Below are 22,643 nucleotides of genomic sequence, written 5' to 3'. Positions count from 1 at the left end.
CGCCATGCAGGTCCAAGGATACCATCTAGTCGCCCAGGTCCTGGGCAGACAGAATCTGGGCTAGCATGGGTATTTTGAAGTTGGCCTTCCGCACTAAAATAGTGAAGATCTAAGATACGCCGAAGACCTCCATCCTTCTTCAGAATAAGGAAATAGTGAAAGTAAAAATCTGTCCCTACTTCCGAGTCTGGAACCATCTCAATGACTCCGTTGGAGGTTAAACCTCACACCTCTTGCATTAGAATGGAAAGGTGCTTCTCCAAGATCTTCTCTGGTGTGTAAGGAAGGTGCGGTGGGGCAGAACGAAAGGGTAAGGTATAGCCTTGGTTAACAATGTGGATGAATCATCTGTCAGACATGATGGACACCAATCTTGGGGGAAAGTGCTGGATCCTGCCTCTCAAAGGGTGAGTGTGCACCCCAATTGCAGGTTAAAGAGGCTGGAGCTTGATGCAGCAGGGTAAGGGGACAGACAGGACTGGTGCCCTTGATGACCTGTGGTTTGTCTGGCAGATCCTCGTCCCCTGCCTCAAAATGATTGGGGTTATTGCAACAGGGCAAGCGAGACTGGCATTGCTTACACATCAAACCCTTAGAGTAGCTTTGTAAATTCCTAAACAGGTGAGAAAACTGCTTGGCAGTGACCACAATGCCCAAGGAGTGTCCCATAGCCTCACTTTCCATGAAACGTTCCAAGGCATATTGGCAGCCTTTGCGGCTAGCTCTAAGTCTTTAGTTAAGACAAATTGGTCCCAGTTTATATCTGAGTACAGCCTAGAAAAATGTTCAACCCATGTTTTCTCATCTAGGAACAGGTCTTTATTAGACCTGCCCATTTTATTCCCTTTCGCTATTATTCTCCAAAAGCCGGCTTGATCTTTGGACTTGGCTGCATTTATTAGATCTGTCCAATTATCTTCATCCCATTCTTTTTCCGCTTTTGCGGGTGATCTTTTATAATTATATCTCTTTTCCCTTACTGTTAATATGTTGTTGCTTTGAATTGCTTGGATTAATTCTGTCTTAGCTACCCGACAGTCTTTGTTATACCATGGAATACCCATCTTGTTGTGCCCATTACCATCTCCGTTCCTTTCTTTAGGTATGTTACTTAATATCGGAGCTAGGGCATTTATCAAATTGTTGTGTAAGTCCAACACTGGGATTTTCTCAACTGGTAGCTCTAGAAAGGGTGTAATTGTCTCAGCAAAGGTATTGTAAATATTGGTCATAGATCGAATATTACCTAGAATGTTCGGCCACTTAACAGCTCGCCTATTATTGCTTATTAGAAGCACATCCTCCGTGATACTATTTTCTCTTTCACCCACTGGGCTAGATACAAAAAGTTCAGGTATTAACATAAGCTTTAGAGGTCGATGATCGCTCTCAGATCTAGGGTCAATTTTAAAATCTACAACATATGACCAAAACTCTACAAAAACCAATATATAATCAATATTGCTCCGCGAGCTGCCTCTACAAAATGTATGTGCATTTGGCCTATCCGAAGGTAAGCGCCCATTACACGCTCTCAGATCATGACCCATTGTGAACTTCAATATTTGGGCCACTGCCACCGTACACTTTACCTCCCTATTACTTTCTAAAGCCGGGATATTGTTTGCTGTATCTTGTTCATCAAAGTGCTTGTAAAAACCTGTTAAAGGTTCGAAATTACAATTGAAATCACCACCTACGATCATCCTCGATTTAGGACCTAAGCCATCTAAAAAGGTTTCCAACTGCTCTATTACTAGTGATTATTTGTTGGTACGACTTGGTCTATTATAGATGTTAAATAAATATAAGTCTTCGCCATCCCTAGTAACCATTTTTAGACCCATCAGATCACATGATGGTATATACAATGGAACAATATCAATTTCAAGTGTAATTCTAATCCATATTACCAGGCCCCCTGATGGTCTGCCCCTTAGTGATGGGCTAGCGTCCACACTGAACGTCTTAAAACCAATTCCATGGGGGGTTTCCAGTAACCAAGTCTCCTGTAGGAGAATGATATCACTCTGTTCTATATATTCATTCCATATCATATCAGTTAGATTCCTATGTAGCCCTGCTATATTCCACGAGGTGAGCTGCACTTCCAAATTCTTACTCAGTTCTATAGCTGAATATCGCCTAACTCCTATATTTTCATTAGATTGTATTAATTTTTTTTATCCATATGATAGTCCAGATATGACTTTAAGTTAAAAACCTGTGGCATCAATTCAGGCTCCGTTTCCCTCTGCCTTGGTGACTCATTTGTCCCAACACATTGGAACACTCTGTACATCTATGCACTGTCCAGGTACTCCAAGGGGATTTAACCGGGGCACTGCATAGGTATTCGCTTTATGTAGTCAGTTTTGATCATCTAGAGACAACAGTCCTTCAAATCGATTTACCAGTAGAGGAGTACCCACATTATTAGTACTGCTCCCTATCGATGGTCTATAAAAATAGCCTAATGGGAGGGAACAAATACAAGTGTTTTTGAGCGAGCTCTCTTCATGGACATTTAATATGTTCCTACCAGGTGGGGGCGTCTAAAGTTAATCACCACGCAATCTCCTCTTATGTTCTTCAGTGATTCCCCCAACCACCCCACTCTGCGAACCATAAGAATATCTTCAGTATTTAGTGGACAGAGGCGTTTAAATTTTGATAAGCAGTCCACTACTTTATTCCATAGGTTAGCCCAAGTTTCCTTCTGCTCTCTTCTTAGGGCAAAGCAAAAACCAAAGGAAATGATGGACGGAGTGTTGAACATTGCAAGCACTCACCCCCAGTCAACTGATCTGGGTTTAATCAATCACCGTTCTTTAGCCCACTCTGCCACCCTAGTTCAGACATGGCAATATGCAAATCAGTCTGACCCTGTGCCTCATGGGAACAGTCCAGCCCGAACTGCCAAGCCATGTCTTCCCTGGACCGTAAACAAGCTTCCTAGGACAGGTTTCTGGCATTTCAGCCGTCTTCAGCCAGGCTTGCTTGAATCCAGTGCCAAAGTGAGCAAGGGACTCACGTCTGAGCATACCCTGCCAATTTATGGCGAACAAAGCAAAAACCAAAGGAAATGATGGACGGAGTGTTGAACATTGCAAGCACTCACCCGCAGTCAACTGATCTGGGTTTAATCCATCACCGTTCTTTAGCCCACTCTGCCACCCCAGTTCAGACATGGCCATATGCAAATCAGTCTGACCCTGTGCCTCATGGGAACAGTCCAGCCCGAACTGCCAAGCCATGTCTTCCCTGGACCGGAAACAAGCTTCCTAGGACCGGTTTCTGCCATTACAGCCGTCTTCAGCCAGGCTTGCTTGAATCCAGTGGCAAAGTGAGCAAGGGACTCACGTCTGAGCATACCCTGCCAACTTATGGCGAACAAAGCAAAAACCAAAGGAAATGATGGACGGAGTGTTGAACATTGCAAGCACTCACCCCCAATCAACTGATCTGGGTTTAATCCATCACCGTTCTTTAGCCCACTCTGCCACCTCAGTTCAGACATGGCCATATGCAAATCAGTCTGACCCTGTGCCTCATGGGAACAGTCCAGCCCGAACTGCCAAGCCATGTCTTCCCTGGACCGGAAATAAGCTTCCTAGGACCGGTTTCGGGCATTTCAGCCGTCTTCAGCCAGGCTTGCTTGAATCCAGTGGCAAAGTGAGCAAGGGCCTGTTATCAGGCTCGTTCCTATAGCCCGCAACCTGCCCTCAATATGCCCCTCTTTACGATGTTCTAAATTATTAGATTTAAGTAGAGGTGCATCTCTGGGCACATTACCCCTCCTGCGTGTTCCATCCTTATCATTGGTGACCCAACCCTCCATTTGTGGTTGCATTTGCAAATACGTCTGTACTTGGGGGCCTCCATCCTGAGTATCCATGCAAGTAAGGCCGTCAGTCAAGCTCGAGTGCCCTAATGAACAAGTTACTTACCTTCGGTAACGCTTTTTCTGGTGGATACAGTATCTGCCTGTGGATTCCTCACCTTGTGAATATCCCCTGCGCCAGCATTCCACTGAACTTTTCTTTCCCAGCACTCCACGTCGACGTGGGCGACGTCACAATGCATCGGCTCCGCTCGCGACTCCGTACGATGTCACCGGAGCCATAAGAAGCCTACGTCGGCGTGATGACGTCCGTTCCACCCATTTTTTCCGTGCCTTCGAGGCGAACAGGTGAACCAACGACAACTCCAAGTATACACAGTATACAGTATACCAACACATATACATAGCATACAAAGAAAAGGAATGCTAAACAAACAAGCATTTCCTACAAATGAACAAGAAAGTATCAAAACATTCCAAAAAGACCTCTTTCATGGTATACAAAGGTGGACAACGGGGAGGCGGGTGGGTCAGTGAGGAATCCACAGGCAGATACTGTATCCACCAGAAAAAGCGTTACCGAAGGTAAGTAACTTGTTCTTCTGATGGATACATCTGCCAGTGGATTCCTCACCTTGTGAATAGATTCCCACAGCAGTCCCCACTCCCGGAGGAGGGTGTCCACCTTCCTATACCAGAAAGTCTTGCAACACAGAGCGCGCGAAGTGGCCCTCCCTCCTCATCTCAGAGTCCAAGCAATAATGCTTTGCGAAAGTATGGAGGGAGGCCCAAGTCGCGGCTTTACAAATATCTGCCACAGGAACACCCCGGGCCAAAGCAGATGTAGATGACTTTGCTCTAGTTGAATGAGCTCTAATACCCTCAGGAGGAGTCTTACCAGCCAGGGCGTAGCAGATCTTGATGGCAAGGATGATCCATCTCGATAGCGTGCGCTTGTGCACCGCTCTACCCTTCGAATGACCAACATAGCCAATGAAGAGTTGATCATCAAGACGAAAGTCTTTAGTCCTGTCCAGATAAAAACTCACAGCCCTCTTTGGGTCAAGGCGATGGAGTCTTTCCTCCTCTTTGGAAGGATGAGGAGGTGGGTAAAAAACAGGGAGAGTAATGGACTGCCCCAAATGAAACGGAGTGACAACTTTTGGCAGGAAAGCAGCCCTGGTCCTGAGAACCATCCTTTCAGCATGTAAAGTAAGAAAAGGAGGTTTGGAACTAAGAGCTTGAAGCTCACTTACCCTCCTTGCCGAGGTTATGGCTACAAGAAAAACCACATTAAAGGACAACAGCCTCAAAGGACAGCTATGTAGAGGCTCAAATGGGGACCCCATCAGAAAGGGTAAAACAAGATTAAGGTCCCACTGCGGCATTACAAATGGAGTGGGAGGAAACATGTTTGTAAGGCCCTTGATGAACCTCAGAACAACCGGAGATTTAAACAGTGAAGGTTGATCTGGGAGGCATAGAAAAGCCGATAAGGCCGAAAGGTAGCCCTTGACCGTGGCCACAGCACAGCCCTGCTGAGCCAAGGAAAGAGCAAACTGGAGCACATTAGAAAGATGGACTTTTAAAGGGTCAATAGATCTCTCCCCACACCATTTAACAAATTTCGACCACCTGTAGGAGTAAATGGACTTGGTGGAGTGTCGCCTGGCTGATAAAATAACGTCCACCACATCAGGCGGGAGAGAGAAAGAACTCAGGTTGCCCCGTTCAATCTCCAGGCATGAAGGTGTAAGCTCTGGAGATGGGGGTGTAGAACCTGCCCCTCCGACTGCGAGAGGAGGTCTGCCCTCAGAGGGAGACGGAGCGGAGGGCACGAGGAGAGGTGGAGAAGATCTGTATACCACACCCTTCTTGGCCAATCCGGGGCGATCAATATGACTTGGGCCCGATCTTGGTGAACCTTCCTCAGAACCCGAGGAATCAAGGGTATGGGAGGAAACGCATAAAGGAGTTGTGAGCCCCAACTCAACTGAAACGCGTCCCCCAATGCCCCCTGCATCGGATACTGGAGACTGCAGAATGACGGGCAGTGCGCGTTCTCGAAAGTGGCAAACAGGTCCACCCGAGGAGTTCCCCATGTCCGAAAGACGTGACGAACCACCTCCGGATGAAGCCTCCACTCGTGGTCGGCGGAGAACTGCCGACTGAGACTGTCCGCACGTACGTTCAGAACTCCGGCCAGATGATCTGCCATCAGACAAATCTGATGGTCCTGAGCCCAGGACCATAGACGCAGAGCCTCTCTGCAGAGACAAAGAGACCCCACTCCTCCCTGTTTGTTGATATACCACATCGCGGTAGTGTTGTCCGTCAGGACTTGAAAAGACTGACCGCGAAGGGAAGGGAGGAAGGCCTTGAGTGCCAAACGAATCGCCCGCAATTCCAGAAGGTTGATGTTAGGCAACCTTTCCTCTGGAGACCAAAGACCCTTGATCTCCAGGTCCCCCAGATGAGCACCCCACCCTAAGGTGGAGGCATCCGTTATCACCGTGGCCACCGATGGAGGTAGATGGAAGGGCTTTCCTTGCGACAGATTGCCCTCCACGTTCCACCAAGATAGATCCGCTGCAGCTTCTCTGGAGATCCTGATCGACTCCCTGAGATCTCCGTTGTGCTGATACCACTGCCTGCGGAGGCACCACTGGAGCGCCCTCATGTGCCAGCGTGCATGGTTGAACAACAGAATGCAGGAGGCGAACAGACCGAGCAGAAGAAGGACCTTCAGAACCGGAACAACCGCTCCATTGTGGAATAAAGGGACCATCTCCTGAATGTCGAGAATCCTTTGCGGAGGAGGAAATGCTCGACACACAGTAGTGTCCAGTACCGCCCCTATGAACAGGTTGCGTTGAGAGGGCACCAGGTGAGATTTGGGCACATTGATTGAAAAACCCAAGTCGAATAACAGCTGAGATGTTACCTGCAGATGACGCTGCACCATCTCTGGGGACTCTGCCTTCAGAAGCCAGTCGTCCAGGTAGGGGAAAACCGGAATCCCCGACCTCCTGAGATGGGCTGCCACAACTGCCATCACCTTCGTGAAGACTCGAGGTGCGGTAGTAAGACCAAACGGGAGGACCGCAAACTGGTAGTGTTGCGACCCAACCGTAAAACGGAGATACTTCCTGTGCGACTTCAGGATTGGGACGTGGAAGTACGCGTCCTGCAAGTCGAGCGACACCATCCAGTCTCCTTGCTGCAACGCTTGAAGAACCTGCGCAAGGGTCGGCATCTTGAATTTCTCCTGTCTCAGGTAAAAATTCAAGATTCTGAGGTCCAGTATCGAAAGCAATCTGCCGTCCTTTTTGGGAATCAGAAAATACCGGGAGTAGCATCCCTGACCCCTTTCCTGCTCCGGAACCACCTCTATTGCACACTTCTGAAGCAAGGCTAGAACCTCTTTCTGCAGGAGAAGCAGATGGTCTTCCGAGCAATAACCTTGGCAAGGAGGGTAAGGGGGAGGAAACTCCCGAAAGGGAAGGGCGTACCCAGTCTCTACGAGGTTCAAAACCCAAAGGTCTGTTGTAACAGATTTCCAACCCCGTAGAAAGTAGGACACCCGACCCCCCACAGGTCTTACATGATCCGGGATGGGGGATCTAGGGCTGCTTCCCTGAAGCCTCATTTGGAGCAGAGGAGGAGGAGGAAGAAGAGGGGTTGCGTCCAGAACCTCTCCGACCCCTTTGCTTCCCTCTATAGGACCTATAGAGGGGATTCTGCTGCTGTTGTTGCTGCTGCTGTTGGGGCTGTCGGAAGGAGCGAAAGGATGTTCTTCCGAAACCCCTAAACTTTCGAAAAGCTGAACCCCTAGCAGGAGCCTGCAGACCCAAGGACTTTGCCGTCAATCTGCTGTCCTTAAATCGTTGAAGGGCAGAGTCTGCTTTCTCCCCAAACAGTTTCTGTCCGTCGAATGGCAGATCAACCAACGTGGCCTGAACATCTGCTGAGAATCCAGAGGAACGGAGCCAAGCCTGCCTTATTGCAGCTATAGACGACCCCATAATCCTCGCCACCGAGTCCGCCGTATCCAGCCCTAACTGGATCACCTGCCTGGTAGCTGCCTGAGTGTCCGCAACAACCTCCAAGAAGGACGACTTATCCCCCTCAGGCAACTTAGGGGCCAAAGATTTAATAGAGTCCATCAAGGCATGAACATAACGCCCCAGTACGCATGTGGCATTAGATGATTTCAGCGCCATACTTCCTGAGGAGAAGGACTTCTTGGCCGCCTGATCAACTTTCTTGGACTCCCTATCAGCCGGAGACTGAGGGAAGGCACCCGAAGCATGTTTGGAACATGAAGCCTGCACAACCAGGCTCTCCGGAGATGGATGTGTAGACAAAAAATCAGGATCCCCTGGTGCAACTCTGTACCTTCTTGCCACCTGCCTGCAAACCGCCGGAGATGAAAGAGGTTTCTTCCACACCTCCAAGACCGGCTCCAAGATGGCCTCATTGAAAGGCAACAAAGGCTCCGAAGCTGATGACGGAGAATGCAACACCTCTGTAAGCAAGTTTGATTTGTACTCCACAGAGGGCAGCTGCGAATCTAAAGGATCTGCGGCCTTCTTAATCACCACATGATAGGGCGCCAATTCCTGAGGCGGAGAAGATCTAGCAGACGTATGCTCCTACTCTGGGGTTGTATCCAACCCACTTGCTTCTTCAATCCCCTCAAACTCATCCGAAGAAGAGTCGACTTCACCTTCTTCCACCTCTGCTCGATATCTCCCTTCCTCCAATACCCTTTGGGCCTCCCGTCTCGACCGGATCCGGGGAGTCGGCATCGTCGACGTCGTACGCGGCGTCGGTGGAGCCAGAGGTACCGGAGTTGGCGGCGCCATAGGTGGAGTCGGCGGCGCCGGACGCGGCGCCGATGGAGTCGGCCTCGGCGTCGAGGAAGGTTCCGAAGTCTGATGGTCCATCCGAGGTCGTGTCGGATCCCCAGACGGCGCCGGAAACTGCCAAGAAGGTTCCATCGGCATAAAGGGCAGAAAGGGGGCCTGAGCATAATGCTGCGGCACCCATAGCGTATACGCCATCGGACCCACGGGACCAGTTGGTGCTCCGGATGGGAAGGCCGCCCTATTAAATATCCGGTGTCCATCGCAAAGACAATTGCTGAACCTCTAAGTAAAGCCCTGACGTTAGTTTTTAACACAATGACCGAGTCAGGAGTTTTTCCCAGGCCCTGGAAAAAGGCCTCTATTTTACCCCTGCTAAAAAAAACGAACTTAGATGCCCTTGATCCCGCAAATTTTCGCCCCATATCTAGGCTTCCACTACCAGCCAAAATGGTGGAAAAAGCCCTTAATACTCAACTTGCCGCCTTTCTTCTTAAATCTCAGACACTAGATGACACACAATATGGTTTCAGAAGTGGCCACAGTACAGAATCGGCACTTCTGAAAACCACAGATGAGATTAGAAGAGCGGTAGATTCGGGAGGAAGGGCAGCCCTGATATTATTAGATCTATCCGCGGCCTTCGATACGATCAACCATCAGCGTTTGTTGGACCGGCTCTGGGCTTGCGGGATTCAAGGCAAGGCCTGGAGCCTCATTAAATCTTTTCTTACGGACAGATCACAGGTAGTTTCCATGGGTGAGTTTTGCTCTAACCCATTTGTCCTACCCTGCGGAGTTCCGCAGGGCTCATCCTTGAGCCCGACCTTGTTTAATATTTATGTGTCATCATTGGCCCCCATCATTAAGACCCTGGGTTTTCATCTAACATCCTATGCTGATGATACACAAATTGTGGTATCCGTGCAGCAAGGCCAGGAGGACAGCCTGGCAATCAGATTCCATGATTGCATGATGGCAGTGAGTCTTTGGATGGCGGAAAACTGCCTTAAGCTGAATTCTGACAAAACTGAGGTCATGGTGTTTGGAAATTCTCCAACCTTTTGGAACTACAAATGGTGGCCGGTCAGTATGGGAAATTTCCCAGCCCCAGCTCCTAAAGTAAAAAACCTGGGAGTAATAATTGATGACAAGCTGAACCTGGGGGCCCAAATCAATTCAGTCTCTTCATCGACAGCCTTCGTTCTGCGGACAGTCAGAAAAATCTTGCCCTTCTTGCCTACAGATAGCCAGAAAACAGTGGTCTCTGCCTTGGTGATGTCTAAATTAGACTATTGCAATAGTCTCTATTTTAACATCCAGGAGCGTTTTCTAAAGAAATTGCAGAGGCTACAAAATGCAGCAGCCAGATTACTGTCCGGGATCCCTAAATTTGCACCCATATCGAAGGAAATTCAGAAACTGCACTGGCTTCCAGTCAGGAAAAGGATTCTTTTTAAAACATTATGCACTACATTTAAGGCTCTCCACGCGACCGGACCGTTCTACTTGCAAGAACAACTAAAATGGTATATACCATCTAGAGACCTCCGGTCTCGGGGAGCTAAACTGGCCTCTATCCCCAAGGTAAAAAAACAGTCTTGGAGAGGCAGAAGATTTGTAGTTGGGGCAGCAAAAGCCTGGAATACCCTTCCGGCACAACTCAGAAACCGGGCAGATCTGCTGTCCTTTAGAAGGGCACTGAAAACATGGCTATTTACCCTCTAATTGATTGCGCTTCTCTCCGCTCGCTGGTAATTGTAGCCTCTTAAGTGATTGGTAACAGCGCCAGGACACCCTAGGGTAACCGTGCGCTTTATAAATTATTTAACATAACATAACATAACTTAACAATATACCATACATGGCATTCAGAAAATTTGATGAATCTGTACCTGGAGCCGGGAATTGAGGATAAGGAACAGACCCTGTATCCCTTTGTGGAGTAATCGGCGTCGGCTCCGCAGTATCTTCCACCGGAGCCGCAGATTCATCAGGCACCGGAGCAGTCTCTTCCTGTTCTTGTTCAACCATGGGAACATCAGACTCCACTCGAACCAGAGTCGAAGCCTTAGACGGAGCCGGTGACTGTGTCGGGGAACGAACTGGAGCCCGCTTCGGCGAAGGAGACTTCGGAGACTTCGAAGGAGAAGGAGAAGGTGACAAGTCCTTGCTCCGACGTCGACGGGGCGAAGCCGACCTCAACTTCCTGGACTTCGAGGACCGACGCTGAGAAGAATGCTTCCTCTTTTTGTGGTGCTTCTTCGACTTCGACGACCTCGAAGTCGACGACTCCCGCCTCGACTTCTCTTTTTTTCTCCCTCTTCTCCTCACCGATCTTCTTCATAAAGAGCTTAGTCTTCCTCTCCTTCAGCGCTTTAGGATTCATACTCCTACAGCACCCGCATTCTTCCATATCGTGGTCTGAAGAAAGGCACCATAAGCAGTCCTGATGCGGATCAGTCATGGACATCAGGCCTCCACATTCCGTACAGGGCTTAAAGCCCGACTTCCTCGTCGAAGACATACCGAATTTTAAACAGTAACACAGCTAAACTACAAAGTAGCTAGAGAGCACTGGAAAAACCGTTGCGCGTCGACTGCGCGGAAAAAAGGGAACTGACGTCATCACGCCGACGTGGGCTTCTTATGGCTCCGGTGACGTCGTACGGAGTCGCGAGCGGAGCCGATGCATTGTGACGTCGCCCACGTCGACGTGGAGTGCTGGGAAAGAAAAGTTCCGTGGAATGCTGGCGCAGGGGATATTCACAAGGTGAGGAATCCACTGGCAGATGTATCCATCAGAAATAGTATTAAGTTGCTCCATTTTATTCTCTAACAGGCTTAAATTCACACTCATACGCTCCTCCAACTGGCTTAGCCTTGCCTTAAGCTCAGATTCTAAGGACATTTTTATTGTGTGCTCTAACCTTCCCACTATTTCCTCTATCTGTAACGTATATGGAGCATAATCTAGTTCTGTCTGTGTGCTAACAGAATTTTTAGATAACATTCGTGCTTCCACATAACAATCTAGTTTTGTCGCTTTAGTTGGCCCCCCACCTTTCTTACCCTTAGGATTCCTCACAACAGGTTTAGCTTTCTTCTGCGCCCGCTGTTCTTGCCCCTCTTTCCCCACAATCAGACTTTGCTTCCGTAGCCTCGATGTTATACCAGGACTAGATGAGCTACTCTTCGTCTCTAACTATACTTGTGGGGAAATTATAGGAGTATTTGACAGCCGTGAGTCATTATGGACCGTTATCACAGGTCTCTGCTGGATTGTTTGCGTATTATCTGTAGGTTTAGGCGAAAGCAGTAACCTATTTACAGAGGGATTAGTAGGGTCAAGAGATAAGCGCCTTTCTATTAGTTGAATTTCGTGATTCAATAGTGATTCTGCTCTTATGATAAAGGCGTCTAATGTGGCAGCAGGGCCCTTGCCATTACTCATAATTTTATCTGTAGCTCTCAACTTACAAAAGCAGAGAAACACAATAATTAAAGGCCAGGAAGAAGTATATACAAGAGAACAGTCTATTTAACAGCTACTGAAGCCCACGCCCTCTAAACTGGGTTTAACACAACTAATTGGGCTTACCCCACAGATGACAATGTTCAAACGTTGGGGGGTAGCCCAGTCCAGTCTCAGACGGGCCCGGACGGGTCTGGGCACACCCGCACGCGTCCCGCGCTGCGGGAGCCCTGCGTTGTTTTTAGGCGCCTCCTGGCGCTTTGCTGGAGCGAGCGTGGCGTGGGCGGAGTTTCCTGCCGCTAAGAGTGCTGGTATATGTGGTGCCGGCCGGTGATCTCGACTCCCAGCCGAAACCGGGACTACAGGGCTGCCCAGCTGACTCTACTGGCGGTGGACAGCAAAGGAGCAGCGTTTTCCCCAGGTGAGTTGCTCTGTGAAAGGGACTCCTGCGCTGCGGGAGCCCTGCGTTGTTTTTAGGCGCATCCTGGCGCTTTGCTGGAGCGGGCGTGGTGTGGGCGGCGTTTTCTGCCGCTAAGGGTGCTGGGATATGTGGTCCCGGCCGGCGATCTCCACTCCCAGCCGAAACCAGGACTACAGGGCTGCCCAGCTGACTCTACTGGTGGTGGACGGCAAAGGAGCAGCGTTTTCCCCAGGTGAGTTGCTCAGTTGTATTCCGGAGTCCAGCCGCCGCTGCTGCTCTTGCGGTTGAGGAAAATGACTTGCCGTCACTGACCCTACTTATCATCTATGGCACTTCTGCCTGCCAATAATAGTCTGCACTTCTCCTTATGTACTCGCTTCTTATCACCTATGGCACTTCTACCTGCAGAGCTTCCAAAAAAATAAATGGACAATCAGTAAGTTATCCTACAAAACAGGCCAGCATGAACCTGGGGTGCATTGATCAGCCCTAGGCCTGGGGACACCAATGCATTACATTGCAGTGTGATCTGCGGTGCATCTTGGGCACACTAGAACATAGTGTACGATCTTGTTAGCAGTGAACATGAAGAAAGTGAAAAGTTACACTGATTGGCAGGTGGTAAGGAAGCTATGGATAGGAGTATAGACTGTAAAAAGTTTATTCGGGTTGTAATCATAACCATAAAAGAACATAGTATCAAAATACATACATATCACACATAAAAAGATATCATACACACATGATAAAAAACATATTACAAATATGATAATAAGATCAACAGATCAAAAATGATCAATTCTAAGATACGCAAGGACTGAAGGATATGAAATAAGTCCTCTCTACCCAGACAGTTAAAAGTATCCTTGACATATGCAATCTAAGGGATATTGACTGCACGGGCAAGAGACAAACACAAAGTCCCTGAGGATCAGCCTGTTCAGCTGGGATTCCTCCCTAGTCCATACTTTGATCCAGCATAAACAAACTCATCTTTCTTATTGTTGATCAGGGGTTCCACGTTATCTTGGAGTCAAATAAGACCACAAGATAGGAAAAAGCCGGGACTTGCGTGTTTTGCTGGGACTTTAGTCAGGGCATGATTATCCACCTTAAACATCTTTCTTCTAGTCGTCCACGGGCCATCTACCATCACGCGGGTCTTTGTGAAATTGACCGCTTGGTCCAGACTGTCCATAAAAATAACAACTATATACCAATGGTAGTCTTAGCCATGAGAACCGAATTGTTGGCGAACAGTAATACCGGGAGCTGTCTCATCCCCACTTTTGTGCAATCAGCCTTCACAGAGAGAAGGGCTTGCTCCAATTCCTTTACATAAAGAGTAAACAAAAAGGGGGCAAGAATGGACCCCTGAAGAACCCCCCCCCCACGGGTTCTAAAGGGTTGGGGCAAGCCGAGACCTGAGAATACCGCACAGATGCTGAAGTGTGGCCGTGTAAATCTCCGAAGAGAAGAACAGTATCAGGGTCCACCCCGATCGCGAGAAGCAAGCCCCACAGCTTCTCACGATTGGCCCTGTCAAAGGCAGAGTTTAAGTCCATAAACGCCGGGTGGATTGACTCAGATCGAGCAACAGTATGCTTGTTTAGAATCAGATATAAATGTAGGCATTGGTTAGTCATAGATCTACCTGGTGTAAAACCGTTTTGTACCTTAGAGATATTATTCTGATCCACCCATAGCATTAGCCTATCTAACAGAACCCTCCCCATAAGGCGATGCCATTGGTTCCTGTCCTTGCCCCCGTCTTGAATACAGGGACAATTCCAGCAGTGGACCACGAGGACCTTCACTCACATCAGCATTCGGAATCATCGTCAGGGGTGCGCCCCTATTCTCTATATCGTCCTAAAACAAATCTGGGGGTATCCCATCAGGTCCTATGGCCTTATTGTGTGATAACACCCAGATGCACTGGCTCACTTCCTCTAACATGAAAATGAGGCTAGGTTTACCCAAAAAGAGGCCAGTGGTCAGAGCAGGCCCAGTGTGAGCTGCAATGCATCGTGGGTATGCAAGAAGGTAGTGCAGGATCTGGGTGGCAGTGATCCTGTGTAGTGGAGAGTAGAGATTCATAGATTGGCGGATGTTAAGGAAGCAAAGAACAGAAGGGTTGAAGAGGGCGGGAGGTCAGAGCAAAAGCTCAGAAGTTGTAGGTTTTGAGTGTGGATATGAATTGTGTGAGGCATGTGGTGTAGGGTTCATCTAGATGGAGGATGTTCCAGAGGAGGGGGGCTGGAGTAGAGAAGCACCAGTCTCCATTTTCCTTGCATTTCACCTTTGCTATGACTAGAAGGTGGGCCTGAGCAGGGCACAGTATGGTTTGATGTTGTCAAGAAGGTCTATGGGAGCAGAACTTTCCAAACATCACCAGCACCCTCACGTCTTCCTCAGCAACTAACTCCCTTTTCTGACATCAAACTAGTACTTACGCAAGCAAAGCCTCTCCACTTACCTCCCACAAAGGATTACACAACAGATGTGAATGGGGCAGAACGAGGCGTTGCGCAGTCCAAGGAGAGCCTCTGAAACCAGCTTCATGTCATGACCAACCCAAGCACACTAGACTCTGAGGGCGAGACTCATACACACTCACCAGTGCAAATGGAGGTCAGTGATTCACAAAACAGGAACTTGGGATCGTTAGGATCTGCTCACACTTAAAGTTTCACCATATTGAGGATATTTACTTATGAGGAACTCTGCTCACATAAGAGGGCTGTGGGTGTGTCAGGGCACGGTTTCCTCAAACATTACCAGAAAACTCAAGGTTGGGGAACTCACAATCTTTGACAGACATTTTCTAACACTGGATACAGCCGGAGATTTACTCTCAAAACCGTGGGATGCAATTGGAGGTTTCCTTAGTGCATATAGAAGTTCCGCCGTGAAATAACAACAAAGGTTTTTGAAGTGCCAGCGCACTTTGCATTTCATTTTATCTTACAGAAATGCAGAGATGGAGTCTACCGCATGCATGTACCTCTAGGAATCTGCATCATTCGCAGGCTCCAAGAAGTTTGAAATGGGCCCACATTATAGTTAATATCTTCAACTATGGTAAAGTTCCACCTTTTCATCTGGGATGTTTGTGATTTGGCCCTTGTCTCTGTCTCCTCAACAGAACACCGACAACAGACTCAGAGAGGCCCCCTCCCGCCCCCCCCCTTCCTCAGGCAGCCAAAAGCAGACCCACTGGTTCAACAAGACACTTTAGGCAATTTAAATTCTGAGAGGACTGCTCTTTGGGCCCCTCTACATTGCTTTTTGATTCATTTTCAAACTCTCAGAGCTTCACATGACTGATCCATGCACGGAAAATATGAATTTGGACTGGAGGAACCTTCGACGGCCCTCCAAAGCTTCTGAGGCACTGTCCCTGTGGTGGAGGGGCCACCGCCATTGAATTACCAATGGTGAAAGGTACCTCCTGCAGTCACTCAGCAGTTCCTTCAACTCTAAGTGAAGTGAGGGCGGTGCTTAATTTGAGCCAGGGGGTTCCGATGCACCGGCACCTATCATAGGCAGGGACATGGTGGCGCTGTTTGTCTAATTTAGAGAGAACGACGGTTGTTTATTAATTCAATATACTTTAAAAATAACTATTACCTGCCCCCCAAGCTATTCTTATAGCTGTGGGTGGTATGCAATACTCTGAAATGTCATACTGGTAGGGTGTGATGGTTAGTAGTTGTGTTGGTAGTGTCATAGGCAGTGCTGGTAGGGACATTGGGTGTTGAAAGCAGCAGTGGCCTCCAAATTAACCACTGGGTAGGGGGACTGTGAGTTTGGCAGAGCAAGAGAACCAGTAATCTAAGGCGGGTCTCCAATGCCCTCAAACTCTAAATGAAACCATTGGGGTCTGGTTTAGACTTCAGAGTTTGATGATTACTCCGTCAGGGCACCAGAGGAAATGCCCTTGCGCCGTGATGAAGTAACCGTATTCCGATGTCAGAGATGCCTCCCAGGCCAGAGGGCATCCCTTCACATTGGCAGCACCCACCGTTATGGAGTCAATATGATGGGTCAATGTATTAAAAGTTTGACGGACAGCTCCGTCAAAATGACAGCCCTGTCCATCAAACTTTTAACGTGTTTTTGTAGTTTCCAAAAACTAAATCCAAAGCAGGATTTTGGTTTAGAAAATACAAACATTAATGACCTCCCACCATGGCGCTTGTCTCGCATGATGCAGGGGGTCACATACACATCTTTACTGTCCCTTACCACCACATATTTCGAGGCATTAAGGGAGAGTAAAAACTGTCCATTTGGCTGCCAACTCTAAATTAGGCTGGTGGTCGAATGGCAAAACCTCAGTCGGGCCATCGGAGGAGTATGTCAGCGATGGAGACAAAGGAGTCTTCTTTACTGACATACGTAAGGTCAGCCGGTCTATAAATCAGGCAGGCACACCTTCGGTTTGGCGGAGCAGGAACTCCGCCTCCACGTAGCCTCTCTGCCACACTCTAATTCAGGCCCCAAGTCTCCATTTGTTTCTGATGGCCTTGTCCTGACAAGGCCCATCTCTGCAAAGAGACAGCACCCCACTCTAGACAAGGCCTGTCTCTGCACAGAGATGACTGGCCACTCCTGAAAAGGCCCATCTCTGGTAAGAGACAGCACCACACCCCTGACAAGGCCTGTCTCTGCACAGAGATGGCAGGCCACTCCTGACGTGGGTCCCTTGCTCACTTTGCCACTGGATTCAAGCTAGCCTGGCTGATGACGGCTGATTAGCCAGAAACCGGTCCCAGGATGCTTGTTTCCAGTCCAGGGAAGACATGGCTGGCAGTTCGGGCTGGACTGTTCCCATGAGGCACAGGGTGAGACTGATTTGCATATGGCCATGTCTGAACTGGGGTGGCGGAGTGAGCTAAAGAATGATGATGCATTAAACCCAGATCAGTTGACTGGGGTTTGAGTGCTTGCAATGTTCAACACTCCGTCCATCATCCCCTTTGGTTTTGCTGTGTTTGGAAAGAGACAGTAGCCCACTCCTGACAAGGCCCGTCTCTGGTAAGAGACAGCACCACATCCCTGACAAGGCTTGTCTTTAAAAAAAGACAGCGGCCCACTCCTGACAAGGCCCGTTTTTGGAAAGAGACAGCAGCCCACTCCTGACAATGCCCGTCTCTGGTAAGAGACAGCACCATATCCCTGACAAGGCTCATCTTTGGTAAGAGACAGTGGCCCACTCCTAACAAGGCCTGTCTCTGGTAAGAGACAGCGGCCCACTCCTGACATGGCCTGTCTTTAGAAAGAGACAGCACCACACCCCTGACAAGGCCTGTGTTTGGAAAGAGACAGCAGCCCACTCCTGACAAGGCCCGTCTCTGGTAAGAGACAGCACCACACCCCTGACAAGGCCTGCCTTTGGAAAGAGACAGCAGCCCACTCCTGACAAGGCCCATCTCTAGGAAGAGACAGGACCACACCCCTGACAAAGCCTGTCTTTGGAAAGAGACAGCACTCCACTCCTGACAAGCCTCATCTCTGGTAAGAGACAAAGGCCCACTCCTGACAAGGCCTATCTATGCACAGAGATGGCGGGCCACTCCTGAGAAGGCCAGTCTCTGGTAAGAGACAGCGGCCCACTCCTGACAAGGCCAGTGTTTGGAAAGAGACAGCAGCCAACTCCTGACAGGGCCAGTCTTTGGCAAGAGACAGCACTCCACTCCTGACAAGGCCCGTCTCTGGTAAGAGACAGCACCACACCCCTGACAAGGCCTGTGTTTGGAAAGAGACAGCAGCCCACTCCTGACAAGGCCCATCTCTGGTAAGAGACAGGACCACACCCCTGACAAAGCCTGTGTTTGGAAAGAAACAGCACTCCACTCCTGACAAGGCTCATCTCTGGTAAGCGACAACGGCCCACTCCTGACAGGGCCCGTCTTTAGAAAGAGACAGCGGCCCACACTTGACAAGGCCCGTCTATGAAAAGAGACAGCGGCCCACTCCTGACAAGGCCTATCTCTGCACAGAGATGGCGGGCCACTCCTGACAAGGCCAGTCTCTGGTAAGAGACAACGGCCCACTCCTGACAAGGCCCGTCTTTGGAAAGAGACAGCGGCCAACTACTGACAAGGCCTGTCTTTGGAAAGAGACAGCACTCCACTCCTGACGAGGCCCGTCTCTGCAAAAGATGGCAGGCCACTCCTGACAAGGCCCGTCTCTGGTAAGAGACAGCACCACACCCCTGACAAGGCCTGTCTTTGGAAAGAGACAGCGGTCCACTCCTGGTAAGCGACAGCACCCCACTGCTGACAAGGCTCATCTCTGGTAAGAGACAGCACCTCACTGCTGACGAGGCTCATGTCTGGTAAGAGACAGAGGCCAACTCCTGACAAGGCGTGTCTTTAGAAAGAGACAGCGACAGACTCCTAACAAGGCCTGTCAATAGGAAGAGATAGTGGCCCACTCCCGACAAGGCCCATCTTTAGAAAGAGACAGCTACCCACTCCTGTCAAGGCCCGTCTTTAGAAAGAGACAGCGGCCCACTCCTGACAAGGTCCGTCTTTAGAAAGAGACAACGGTCGACTCCTGACAAGGCACGTCTTTAGAAAGAGACAGAGGCCCACTCCTGACAAGGCGTGTCTTTAGAAAGAGACAGCGACAGACTCCTAACAAGGCCTGTCAATAGGAAGAGATAGTGGCCCACTCCCGACAAGGCCCATCTTTAGAAAGAGACAGCTACCCACTCCTGACAGGGCCCGTCTTTAGAAAGAGACAGCGGCCCACTCCTGACAAGGCCCGTCTCTGGTAAGAGACAGCATCCCACTCCTGACAATGATCATCTCTGGAAAGAGACAGTGGCCCACTCTTGATAAGGCTCATCGCTAGAAAGAGACAGCAGCCCACTCTGGACAAGGCCCATCTCTCGCAAGAAACAGTGGCCAACTCTTGACAAGGCTCGTCTCTGGTAAGAGACAGCGGCCCACTCCTGACAAGGCCTGTCTTTAGAAAGAGACAGCACCACACCCCTGACAAGGCCTGCCTTTGGAAAGAGACAGCAGCCCACTCCTGACAAGGCCCATCTCTGGGAAGAGACAGGACCACACCCCTGACAAAGCCTGTCTTTGGAAAGAGACAGCACTCCACTCCTGACAAGCCTCATCTCTGGTAAGAGACAAAGGCCCACTCCTGACAAGGCCTATCTATGCACAGAGATGGCGGGCCACTCCTGACAAGGCCAGTCTCTGGTAAGAGACAGCGGCCCACTCCTGACAAGGCCTGTCTTTGGAAAGAGACAGCAGCCAACTCCTGACAAGGCCCGTCTCTGGTAAGAGACAGCACCACACCCCTCACAAGGCCTGTCTTTGGAAAGAGACAGCGGTCCACTGCTGACAAGGCCCGTCTCTGGTAAGTGACAACACCCCACTGCTGACAAGGCTCATCTCTGGTAAGAGACAGCACCCCACTGCTGACAAGGCTTGTCTTTAGAAAGAGACAGCGGCACACTCCTGACAAGGCCTGTCAACAGGAAGAGACAGCGGCCCACTCCTGACAAGGCCCATCTTTAGAAATAGACAGCGGCCCACTCCTGACAAGCCCATCTTTGGAAAGAGACATCGGCCCACTCCTGACAAGGTCCGTCTTTGATAACAGACATCGGCCCACTCCTGACAAGGCCCGTCTCTGGTAAGAGACAGCACCCCAGTCCTGACAAGGCCCGTTTTTGGAAAGAGACAGCAGCCCACTCCTGACAAGGCCCATTTTTGGAAAGAGATAGCAGCCCACTCCTGACAAGGCCCGTCTCTGGTAAGAGACAGCACCACACCCCTCACAAGGCCTGTCTTTGGAAAGAGACAGCGGCCCACTGCTGACAAGGCCCGTCTCTGGTAAGTGACAGCACCCCACTGCTGACAAGGCTCATCTCTGGTAAGAGACAGCGGCACACTCCTGACAAGGCCTGTCTTTAGAAAGAGACAGCGACAGACTCCTAACAAGGCCTGTCAATAGGAAGAGACAGCGGCCCACTCCTGACAAGGCCCATCTTTAGAAATAGACAGCGGCCCACTCCTGACAAGCCCATCTTTGGAAAGAGACATCGGCCCACTCCTGACAAGGCCCGGTTTTGGAAAGAGACAGCAGCCCACTCCTGACAAGGCCCATTTTTGGAAAGAGACAGCGGCCCACTGCTGACAAGGCCCGTCTCTGGTAAGTGACAGCACCCCACTGCTGACAAGGCTCATCTCTGGTAAGAGACAGCACCCCACTGCTGACAAGGCTCATGTCTGGTAAGAGACAGAGGCCCACTCTTGACAAGGCTTGTCTTTAGAAAGAGACAGCGGCACACTCCTGACAAGGCCTGTCAACAGGAAGAGACAGCGGCCCACTCCTGACAAGGCCCATTTTTGGAAAGAGATAGCAGCCCACTCCTGACAATGCCCGTCTCTGGTAAGAGACAACACCACATCCCTGACAAGGCCTGTCTCTGGTAAGAGACAGCAGCCCACTCCTGACAAGGCCTGTCTTTAGAAAGAGACATCGGCACACTCCTGACAAGGCCTGTCAACAGGAAGAGACAGCGGCCCACTCCTGACAAGGCCCATCTTTAGAAATAGACAGCGGCCCACTCCTGACAAGCCCATCTTTGGAAAGAGACATCGGCCCACTCCTGACAAGGTCCGTCTTTGATAACAGACAGTGGCCCACTCCTGACAAGGCCCGTCTCTGGTAAGAGACAGCACCCCACTCCTGACAAGGCCCGTTTTTGGAAAGAGACAGCAGCCCACTCCTGACAAGGCCCATTTTTGGAAAGAGATAGCAGCCCACTCCTGACAATGCCCGTCACTGGTAAGAGACAACACCACATCCCTGACAAGGCCTGTCTCTGGTAAGAGACAGCAGCCCACTCCTGACAAGGCCTGTCTTCAGAAAGAGACAGCACCACATCCCTAACAAGGCCCGTCATTAGAAAGAGACAGCGACCCACTCGCTGACAAGGCCCGTCTCTGGTAAGAGACAGCACCACATCCCTAACAAGGACTGTCTTTGGAAAGAGACAGCAGCCCACTCCTGACAAGACCCATCTCTGGTAAGAGACAGCACCACACCCCTGACAAAGCCTGTGTTTGGAAAGAGACAGCACTCCACTCCTGACAAGGCTCATCTCTGGTAAGCGACAACGGCCCACTCCTGACAGGGCCCGTCTTTAGAAAGAGACAGCGGCCCACACTTGACAAGGCCCGTCTATGAAAAGAGACAGCGGCCCACTCCTGACAAGGCCTATCTCTGCACAGAGATGGCGGGCCACTCCTGACAAGGCCAGTCTCTGGTAAGAGACAACGGCCCACTCCTGACAAGGCCCGTCTTTGGAAAGAGACAGCGGCCAACTACTGACAAGGCCTGTCTTTGGAAAGAGACAGCACTCCACTCCTGACGAGGCCCGTCTCTGCAAAAGATGGCAGGCCACTCCTGACAAGGCCCGTCTCTGGTAAGAGACAGCACCACACCCCTGACAAGGCCTGTCTTTGGAAAGAGACAGCGGTCCACTCCTGGTAAGCGACAGCACCCCACTGCTGACAAGGCTCATCTCTGGTAAGAGACAGCACCTCACTGCTGACGAGGCTCATGTCTGGTAAGAGACAGAGGCCAACTCCTGACAAGGCGTGTCTTTAGAAAGAGACAGCGACAGACTCCTAACAAGGCCTGTCAATAGGAAGAGATAGTGGCCCACTCCCAACAAGGCCCATCTTTAGAAAGAGACAGCTACCCACTCCTGTCAAGGCCCGTCTTTAGAAAGAGACAGCGGCCCACTCCTGACAAGGTCCGTCTTTAGAAAGAGACAACGGTCGACTCCTGACAAGGCACGTCTTTAGAAAGAGACAGAGGCCCACTCCTGACAAGGCGTGTCTTTAGAAAGAGACAGCGACAGACTCCTAACAAGGCCTGTCAATAGGAAGAGATAGTGGCCCACTCCCGACAAGGCCCATCTTTAGAAAGAGACAGCTACCCACTCCTGACAGGGCCCGTCTTTAGAAAGAGACAGCGGCCCACTCCTGACAA

General features: G+C 50.0%; 1 protein-coding gene across 2 annotated transcripts in view; it reads right to left on the bottom strand.

Moving 5' to 3' along the window:
- Positions 1-22,643, bottom strand: part of CCDC180 (coiled-coil domain containing 180) — a 592,866-nt gene that overhangs the window by 216,429 nt on the left and 353,794 nt on the right. The gene's annotated exons all lie outside the window — the stretch shown is intronic.

This window comes from Triturus cristatus, chromosome 1_2 (assembly GCF_964204655.1).
Source record: "Triturus cristatus chromosome 1_2, aTriCri1.1, whole genome shotgun sequence".
NCBI classification, from domain to species: domain Eukaryota; kingdom Metazoa; phylum Chordata; class Amphibia; order Caudata; family Salamandridae; genus Triturus; species Triturus cristatus.
This window is presented reverse-complemented; position numbering and strand designations above follow the sequence as displayed.